The sequence below is a fragment of the Triturus cristatus genome, chromosome 2_2 (assembly GCF_964204655.1).
Source record: "Triturus cristatus chromosome 2_2, aTriCri1.1, whole genome shotgun sequence".
Classification (NCBI taxonomy): domain Eukaryota; kingdom Metazoa; phylum Chordata; class Amphibia; order Caudata; family Salamandridae; genus Triturus; species Triturus cristatus.
The window spans coordinates 898,176,050-898,183,927 of NC_140582.1; the positions used below are offsets into that span (position 1 = coordinate 898,176,050).

The 7,878-nt window shown below is 46.4% G+C and overlaps 1 long non-coding RNA gene across 1 annotated transcript; it reads left to right on the forward strand.

Annotated features, from left to right (window-relative positions):
* Positions 1–1,700: 1,700 nt before the first annotated feature.
* Positions 1,701–7,600, forward strand: LOC146862923 (uncharacterized). The gene is made up of 3 exons (XR_014978527.1): positions 1,701–3,136; positions 4,578–4,688; positions 5,677–7,600. It is a non-coding gene; the product is annotated as an uncharacterized LOC146862923 (long non-coding RNA).
* Positions 7,601–7,878: the final 278 nt, after the last annotated feature.

Here is a 7,878-nt window from a genome sequence, read left to right on the forward strand (position 1 = left end):
TTGTCTCAGGTAGGGTGGGGTATGTGCAGGAAAGGACTACATGTTCAAACCTTATGTCTCCTTGCCAGGTCTGGCCTGTGTGTGATGATTGTCTGAACATACACTCAACATGCAGTGACCCAGTCATGTTGGGCATAGTTTAATGTATTTGCTAAGCAGCATGTGCCAAAAGTTAGGAGACATGGTTCCTGCTCATCCCTTTTTTGGCAACGGTGTGTGGTCCAGATGCTGTGCTCGACTGTCCCCAGAGACTGGCTCCTCTGTCTAATTTGATATCAAGTCATTTGCTGTTGTGTCATGCTCTCCATTGTTTCCCAGTGGCATGGTGGGTCAACCAACTGTGTGGTGCAGGGCCTACATATGTGCGTAGTATTGTAGATCTTACTCATGTTGTTTTTCGAGCTATGCACTGTGACCTATGTAGTTTTGAATCATGTGTCATATGTTTACGGGTGTCTGATTATTCCTGTCTCTTCACCTTGCCCACAGCATCGTCGGGGGAAACCGAGGGAGACACTGGCACGGATCTTGAGGAGGGATCCAGCACCGGTGCCACCAGGGCTGGCGAGTCTGGCGCAGTGAGTGGCACGGAGGCCGAGGGGAGTGAGGCGGAGGACCTGTCCAGTCCCACCACCGACTATGACGCTGACGGGTCCGAGGCTGAGCTCCCAGAGGGGGTGGAGGATTCTCCCAGAGCTGAAAGCAGCACTCCATCTCTCGCCGCCCCCTCCATTCCCATCACCGGCCTCCCACTTGCTCGGGTCCCTTCTGTTCGTGCTAGGCGCCAACATGTCTCCTTCCTGCCAGGCACCGCACCCCCTGCCCCTGTCTCCCCTGCTGCCGTCAATGCCGAGTCTGTGGACATTCAGCGGCAGTTGCAGGTTGGTCAGACATCGCAGCTTAATGTCCTCCGTGGCCACACCAGACTGCTGACACAGATGGTATCGTACATGGAGGGCATGTCAGCAGCGATGTCTGACCAACGGAGGTTGCTGAGGTCCCCTGCTGGGTCTCCTGCAGCACTTCGTCCCCCCCTACCCCTGCACCATCCACACTTCCCACTCCAATGCCTGTCCCAAGCACACCCAGACGTCCCCATGCACGCACACCACCAGACACAGGCAGCACACCACCAGGGAAGGGCAAGCGCACACCTCCTGTCTAGGGGTGGGCGGAATTTGCGGAATTAACCTCCGCAAATTATCGCGAGATTGCAGAAAATCTCCGCAAACACGCCGGAAATATCGCGAAGATGCGGAAGTTTTTTGCCGCCTGTTCGCGGTATTTTTTGCGTGTTCGCGGGTCGCCAACTTACCCATGCGGTCGCTCATGGGCGCGGCCATCTTGTTTTCACTTGTCCCGCCCTCTGGCGTTGTTTACTTCCTGTTCCGGGTCGCGCAATGCATGTTCGCGGTCGATATTTCCTGTTCGCGATCGCTTTTACTTGATCGCGTTGCTTTTTGCTTGCTCAGGGAGAAAATATCGCGCGAACTTGCCCACGTGGTCGCAACGGGCGCGGCCATCTTGTTTTCCACTCTATTGCATGGTTCTGGGGCCTGATTTTCAATCCTCCCTAAATCTTTTCAATCCTTTGTTTATAGCCACTTTTTTCGGATCTTTATTACTTATTATTTCTCTAACTATTTTCCTGCCTCTATATTTTTGGTTTTTGTGTACCTTTTTTTTTGTTTTTTAGCTACTTTTTCTCTTTGTATTGCCTGCTATTTATTTCCTTTACTCCTTTATTTATTTTACCTTTTCTTTCCCGCCCCGTCCCCAGAACCATGTCCAAGGGCAGGGCTGTTCGCCGGCGCAGCCAGAGCCGCGACCGCCTTCCTTGCGGAAGGCGGCGCCCACAAGGGGTGCATGCACGGGCCTTATTTGGGGAGGCGGAGTTGGCTGCACTAATTTTCTTTGTGCAGCGCCACCTCCCCTCAACCCTGGCAGCAGGTGGCAGGCCTGGGTCCGGGTACGGCCTCCGGGAGCGTCGGCAGCGGTGGGGGAAGGTGCGCCGGGCAGTGTCTCGCATCTCTGGGGTCCGGCGCACCCAGGCACAGCTGACGCACCGGTGGTCCGACATCCTGGACCGTGAGCAGGACCTGCTGGACCTGCTAGGAGTGGAGGTCCCGGGGCTTGGTGAGTACCTATTTAATTATTACAACTTTGTGTCTGTTCTTCTGCTCTATGTTATATATTGCGAATATCTTTTTTTCCTTCCAACCAGATAGAATGTTGCTGCTTGCAATACATTCCAGGTTAATAATGTTTAAAAGTCTTCTGTGATTATGACACAGGTGCTCTTCTGCGCTACTACTAATCTTACTTGTTTGCAGCTTTGCGTTTGCGCTTGCTTAGCGTGATTCTTTACGAGTTTATTTTAGAGAAATTAAGTTACGTAATGCTACAGTGACTCATGTCCACTCCTTACTTTGTCCTGTCACTAATAGATAGGGGCGGATTGATACATAGGTTTAGGTACTTTGTATGAGCTTCTAATTGGTTAGTGGTATGCGTGATGCCCCCTCACTCAGTTACGTGACGTGCTGCTAGTACGCCAGTCTTTAGAACCTTTCTAGTTTGTTCAATGAGTGGAGGTAGGCTTTGCAGTTACTTAGCAGTAGCAGATGAGCATCAATCAAACCAAAATTGTGTATATACAAAAAATGTAGTCATGTTAATGTGTCCTCCATGATTGGATCATACACATTGTTGAGGAATACAGTCGAAATGCATACTTAATGTACAATTGGCATGCCTGGAATAGGTGGGCTAGGTTGGGTGGTAGGTTGTACTAATACTTAGGCTTACTTGTAACTTAGTTTTCTGGAATCAGAATGGAAGAATGGATTACTGTTGATAAATAGTAACTTAAGTAGTCGAACTGCGAATCCCCCGATATTACATGTTGACCAGATGAGATCGGTCAATGTAGTTATTGCAATTGTTTAGATAAGTGTTTTTTGACCGTTGTTGAAAAAAATTGTATTTGCTTAAGTTGACACCATCCATCAATGTTTGTCTTTCTTATATCTTTCCTGTTCATCAGCACCCAGGGGCAGACGGGCAGGGACTGGGCAGTCGGCGGGACAGGAACACCACGAGGAGGACACCGCTGAGGGCTCCTCTGCTGGCCCCAGTAAGTCTTCTTGTTTTTAATAATATTTCTTATTCCATAACTTTTACTGCCCCATTTCTCCCGAACTATAGTGTGTTTCCAAATGCTATTTTTTTACCACCAATTATCCTTCGATCTGTACGGTTTCAAAAAGCTTATCCCTGCCTCCGCTACGATGACTGAGTACTACTACATACTATCAGTCTGTCTGTCTGTACTGTAGTAGCTAGTCTTGCCCAGTGGCACTCTTTGTGAAAGGTTGTAATATAAAACTCATATTCACCAGTAGCTCGTACAATCCGTTGGGTCGTTGTCTTGTACTACTTTTTACTCTTGTTGATGTTTAGGCTTTGAAAATTCACAGCAACAGCCCTACCAGATTTCTTAATATTTTGATATGATACCCTATAGGACATACAACTGTTGTAGGGATCTTGCACATACATTTGCACCAGAAAATAGGATGTTGGTGATGGTAGGTTGGACCTTCCTTGCACACCTCAATCAGAAATTCCGCACCCACCACAATTCCACTGCTTGACTATAGTACTGTCTTGTCATACCTATTAGGTCTCGGAACCCTCCCCCCAAGACAACCAACAAGTAGACAACCCAGAACATTAACACACCCAACCTCTGTCGTGGAAGCAATTCACATGCACACCCTTACTTTAATTTGCTCAATCGTGTAAGTTAGTCCACTCCACACCAAATACCACGAAGTCTATGTAAGTTTAAAATTTTTATTTCAATTTGAGAAGGTCTGTACACTGTTATCTTAGCAGCACCAACCGGCAAATCAATAACATTAAAACAAAATACATTGTTACACTAATACAGTTGGGAATTAAATCATGATAACTGAAGTGGTGGAAGGCAGCACCACCATCCCATAGCAATTTAGTTTATATACATTTATAAATGAAGATGTGAGTGAAGGGACCCCTCACCTCAGAAGAACCTAGTACTGGTAGTTGGTGCATCGTTCAGAAGCTCTGGTTCGTAGAAGCGAATCTTGCGTCTGTAATGCGAAAAAAGAAATGGTGTGCGTTAGTATATTGCAACTTGCAAGCATTTCTCAGCCGTGCCAAAAAGTGTAGCATCTATGGATAAGCAATATGGACTAACAGTAACAGTAGTACACCAGTTCTTCCTAAAAAAGTGGCTGGTTAATGTTTGTTGACCGCCTGTACGCAGCGCGTAGACTAGACAGTAGCAGTGTGAGGCAGGTCATGTGGGCTCAAAGGTGTCTTAAGAAGCTGCAAGGTAAAGGTAACGTCACATGTGCATGGCTAGGGCTAATCAAGCAAATGCTACAATGATCATATAACTTAGTGTCTACTCTACTACTACCTGATTTGTACTAGTGATTTATGTTAGTATTAACTCATTTTTCAACCTTGCTACTGATCAATAGGGGGGAGGTGTATATGTTGCCTAATAAATGTGTAATGTTTTCTAGGCGCACTACCGACCACCATTGCTGGGGCCAGCGAAGGCGACGCCGAGGGCGAGGATGCGGCAGTTGCAGATAGCAACGGAGGGGGAGTGGCAGCACCAGTGGCAGGCGGTGGTAAGTTAGATTCATAATCTTTAACTATTGTTGAACTTGACAGCACACTCACTGCAAAGGTGTACTGTATGTCTATGTATACTGTAAAGTTGTGAATTAGGGCCCCATTAGGATGGTGGGCGTATTGCCCCCGCCGGGCTGGCTGGAATTCACTGCCGTCACAGCAGGGGCAAACCTCCCGCCATCCCTGTAGAAAATATTCAGACATGTCTAGGCGGAAAAGGGTTCAATATGGCGGTGGTGTCTCTCTCACCACACCGGCAGCCATATAATCTGCATTTTGGAATGCCTTTGCGTGGCGGCATTACCGTCCGCCACGGAAAGGCATGCACACATTGCAGAGTATGCTTGGGGGCCCCCATGGAGGGTACCTACCGATGCTATGGTACCCCCCGACTTTCAAAGCAAAACATGACAGGCTCCGTGCGAGGCCCGTCATGTTGTGCTTGGAAAAGCAGCACAACATTTTAGCATTGCTTTCAGCAAAGCCAACCAGAATTTAAAATTAAAATAACAGGGTGCGCCCGCCACTGTGCCGGGCGCATCATCCTAATTAATTGTCCCCACGGGACCCCCACCCTTTTTAGCAGTCGGATGGCGGGCGGACAAAGTCCGCCCGCTATCCGATGTCGTAAGTAAGTATGAGTTCTTGGGGACGTTTGAAGAGTGAACTAGAAGACTAGAATTCCCTTTAATTGGTATAGGACTAGGAGCCAGAGTATTGAGTAACCAATGGCCTCATCTATCTGATTTCAACTCCGCTTTGAAAGTTTTATGGAGAAGAGCACCTGGTGCACTGTTCAACTAAAAAGTGTAAGACAGGTGGAAGGAAGAAGGACGGGCGACATTTAAAATGTTATGTACTACTGTGCTTTATTTTATAGTGCTACTCTACCATGCCACTATGTGTATAAATAATTACCTTGTCCTACTGTTTTATTAAGACTATATTTTACAATTGTCGTGTTTTTTTCTTTTTGATACACAGCTACTCCGAAAATCAACCGCAAGGAGTTGGCCGCCAAGGCACGGCGCCGGAAGCTGGAGGCAATCCAGCAGGAATACCGGCGGCTGGTGGTCCTAGCCGAGGAGGAGGAGGAGAGTGCAGCAGCAATTGAAGCCTCCTCCAGTGCCCCGGGCCCCAGCCACCGCCCTCCAGCGGTACGGCGCCACCGTCTGGCGGCTGCCCGCCGCCACCGTGCCATCTCCGGTGCCCCCCCCCACTGTGGTTGCAACTGCCGCGGCCTTAGACGCCGCGTCGCCCATTTAGAGGACCAGATTTGTGTCCTCCTCCAGTCCCGCCCCACCAGTTAGTCCCTGTCACTGCCCCTTTTTTAATTCCTGTTTGTTTCCTCACTCGTTTGGGCGTTCTCTATTTCTATGGACAGTCGTTGGGGTTAGGGAGGGGGGTGGGTCAGCTTTTGTGGGTTTAGTTTATTTGTTAGGGTCAATTAAATATATTTTTCTATGTTACATGCAATGTTGTTAATGTTTTGTAGGTGGGGTAACTGTTTTACATCACACTGTTTCTTTGCTGGTGCATGGCCGCCCATAGCGTGTGTTTGATTTCAATAATTTGCTGACTGTATAAGACACAAACAGATAGATGCGACACACCTCACTCATTGACTGGTCCTACTATGCATTCTTTGGAGTGGTGTTTGAAACTGACATCATTGACATGTCCATTATTGATTCTGCCTCCCCCAAACTTCTCTCTTACCGGTGCTTGATGTTTATGTCCAACTGTGGCACAGCACTGGCTGCATGGTGAAGATGGTTTCCTTTTTCATACATGCCATGATTGGGGTGGTGGTGGTAGTATAGTAGTAGTATACACTGGCAGGGTAGCAGCATTTCCAAAAAAAGAAAAGGAGATAGTCAATCGCCTTTGAGAGACTGTTAGAGGAGTAGTTGAATGAAGTACATCACAGAATTTACCGAGCAACAATTATATGTTCAAATATTTGACAAAAAAAATGAATGCTGGATATTATGAGGATAGCCTACTAGACAGAGTTACAAACTATAGTTTTGTCGACTTGGCTATGCCTACAGTCTAACAGTTAGTGCTGTATATGAGGAATGACAACAAACAAATCAAATCAATGCCGGCAATTCATGCTGAGGTATATGTTCCTTTGTTAAATAAAATAACCTGTGAAATATCCTACTCATGGGTGGGCAAGCAGAAGAAGATCATCGCTCTGCATTGAAATTGAAGTAGTGTTGCTTTCACCACATCCGCCCCAGCAAGTGTGTGATTAAGTATTGGTGTACTTTTAATTTAGTTACACCTCGACAATAAGTCACACAGCCCGGGGGAAGAGGGTTAGGGTCCGTTGATTGGATGGGAAGGGGGATTTTGGGAAAGGTTTGACATAGAAAAACAGTATGCATACATAGACAAACAAACGACAATCATTGAAGACTACCATACCATATCCATTCCATATGTTAAGGTATAAAAAAGGAAATGCATGCATGATGAGACCCGGATTACATACACTTCTATTTCTTGTTCTGTTCCGGCCTTAAAACTTTAACAGATAGCAAATAGAAATTTTAAATATTGGTAGTGAAGAATCGTAAACACAGAGAAAACGTAATGATGATTGATAATAACAACTCCAAGAACACACTGTTGTAAAGAATGTATACAAGATATTAATCAAATTTTTTAAAAGAAGTGAAAAGTGGATACTGTTACTGTCTTATCCTGGTCAAAAATGTGGACTGGTTTTTTGCATCTCGGCATTCCTCTTGCTCCTCTCGTCCATCAATCTAGGGTGTGTCGCCTCACCACTCGCCACTGCCCGGCTGGAATAAAAAGGTGATTGATTGGTAAGGTAATTAATATGCATTGTAATGTTTTACAAAGTTTTGGACAAGGCCCGGCCTGTAATTTTAGATTGAAAACCAAAGGGGATATTCAGAAAGAAAGTGAAAACAAATGCACAAGTGATGGTGTAGTGCAACAAGAACACTTTCCGAGGTGGCATGTATGCATATGCATCATCTCTACTGTAGTCTGTTTCCAGCATAGACCTTCAACAGTAACAGGAGAGATCAGGCCCACAGTGCTTACCATTAGCACATCCTACGTTACCACTTTACAGTCCTTTTTTTTTTCTCTCAAAGAGTTGGACAAACGCAAAGCACATTATCCATTCCAGACATAGCATTTTAC